The sequence below is a fragment of the Sinocyclocheilus grahami genome, unplaced genomic scaffold (assembly GCF_001515645.1).
Source record: "Sinocyclocheilus grahami isolate Dianchi unplaced genomic scaffold, SAMN03320097.WGS_v1.1 scaffold2681.1, whole genome shotgun sequence".
Lineage (NCBI taxonomy): Eukaryota > Metazoa > Chordata > Actinopteri > Cypriniformes > Cyprinidae > Sinocyclocheilus > Sinocyclocheilus grahami.
The window spans coordinates 24044-26477 of record NW_015507859.1 but is presented as its reverse complement, the minus strand read 5'-3'; the positions used below and the strand labels follow the sequence as shown (position 1 = coordinate 26477).

At 32.7% G+C, this 2434-nt stretch overlaps 1 pseudogene; it reads left to right on the top strand.

The window, feature by feature from the left end:
• LOC107575505 (protein SSUH2 homolog) overlaps positions 1-917 on the top strand; it is a 10575-nt pseudogene extending 9658 nt beyond the window's left edge.
• The last annotated feature ends 1517 nt before the right edge of the window (positions 918-2434 follow it).

The window sequence follows — 2434 nt, the reverse complement described above, 5'->3', positions numbered from 1 at the left end:
GATGCGTTTCTGGTCTCAAATTGTAGCTTTTTACTTTTTACAGTTTATAAATGTGTGAATTTCTGTCATGATGGTTCTTTTCCATAACACTGAATGTTGTAACAAAGGAAATAAAGAGTTGGTTATTATTATTAAGTCTCTCTCCGGCTCAGACTGCATAGTTTAGCTTATGGGTCTGTCACGTGATGACGAACGACTTGAAAAACCCGAAGACTCGAACCAGTTGAACTACTTGACTAATTCCAGTACAGAACCTATATGATGTTGCGCATGCGCAGCTGAACGAATCACTCCCCGAGACGACTCGTTCTTCCCGAGTCACATTAAAGATTCGTTCAAAATGAATGAATCGTTCAAGAACGACCCATCACTACAATCCCATGGAATCCTAAAAGGAACCATATTAGAGCTTGTGATTGACCGAAAGCAGTCTGAATATTCCCATATATTCATACAAACAAGACACGAATGATGACAAGAAATGGAGAAAACCACTCACTGCTCTTTTCTGAACAACTTTACCTATATTAAACAAACAAACAAAAAACTCAATAAAACAACAAAAAAGAAAATTTTATGTCACATAAAATTCACAAAAAATTCTTGAGAAACTCTTTGAAGTAGTTATTCATACAGTAGTAGTTATTTATATTTCTCTAAAAGTATTAATAGTAAAACAGTAAGAAATGCTATATGTAAAGAGTAACTGAAGTAGAACATTTTATATCATATGGAGACAAAGCATGTTCTAACTCTGTTTTTTATTTTTCCAGAGGCAGACCATTGAGCTCATCCCCATTACGCGAGTGCATTACGCCTGGAATGAGAAAACTCACATTTATTTTGTATATGGAACCGAACACAAAGTCTACACCAAACATTATCCTGTCAAATGCTGCTGTTGCTCCATCCTTTAAACATGCTGTATAATGCCTGTGCTGCCAGTACTGTCCGTTAGACAAGTAAAAGAGTTATATTGTCTTCATATTAATGGTTAAACTTAAAAATTTATTACAAAGAAACTGGAAGACAGTTTGAAAGAAATGGAACATAGAATGTCTAGATGTACAAGATAGAATATATAGAGCATCTGTATTTCACCCCAAAATCAAAGGGAAAAAAACAAACAAAAAACATTACTGTAAACTTTCAGAATGTTTTATTTTTTATTTTATTTTATTATAATTTTTTTAAGCACAGAAGATTGTTTCCACCACAGGTTAAAAATATTGTGACTTTTTGGAATTTGGATTTTTTTATTTATTTATTTATTTTTTATAGCTTATGTCTTGTTATATATTTTTTTCTTGCAATTCTGAAAAAAAAGCAGAATTGTGAGATAGAAAGTCAGAATTGCATAATAAAAAACTCACAATTATTTTTTTTCATGTAAACTTGCAATTGTGAGAAATAAACATGTATTTCTGATAAGAAGTGTCGAAATTGTGAGATATAAACTCACAATTGTGAGAATTTTTTCTTTAAATTGTTAGATAAAAAGTAACAGTTGACATTTTTTTATTATTATTCTGTGGTGGAAGCAAAAAAAAATAGAATCTTATTTTTTTTCCATTGATTTTGGGTAAAATATGTTAGAGTATATGTTTCTTTTCTTTTCTTTTTTAATTCAAATTTCACCATGTCTGCTCATCAAGAAGAACAATTATTATGATAGTTGTTACACAGAGACAATTATGACATCATGTTACAAAAAAAATTGCAATACATTACACACATTTTTTGCTTAGTTTTGTTATACAATAATTTGTATATGCATTGTTCCACTGTGGCTAATCCTATACTGTCCTAAACGAACAGATTACCTAGAAAGCTCTATTTTTCTAAGATTCTACTCACTCTCGCATCGTTCCAGAGCTGTACGAGTTTCTTTCTTTCGCAAAATACAAATTGAGATGTTAGTCAAAATGGCAGCATGAGTCTCCATCCACTTTCATTGGAAGTCTTTCTTTTTTTCTTTCTTTCTTTCTTTTCTATGAGCAAATTAAGACTGACGCGGTCCGTCATTGCATTTTGTGTCCCTCGGGAGCTATAGCTGGTTTGCAATGACACGAACGCGAGTAGATATAACAGGACTTTATTTTAGAGTGTACTGTGCCTTTAAGGATTCTGTCATTTGTGAGTTGTATCAGGCGCGCTTCATTAAACCAGGCTGCCAGAACATTATTGTGGGCGTTTCTTCATTACTGTCCAGTTTTTAGAGTTCAAAACTGAAGAAAAGCTCTCCGTAAACATAAATGGGAAGCGCTCTCCCAGGATCAGTAACGTTAAACAGTCCTCCATAAAATGTGCCTGAAATAAGCTCTTTTGCACTACAAATAATTTTTTTGCACTACATCACTATATCTGCACTGTTGTTTACTTTACTGGTTTGCACTCTATCCTCCATATGCCTTGTGCTTTATATATATATTTT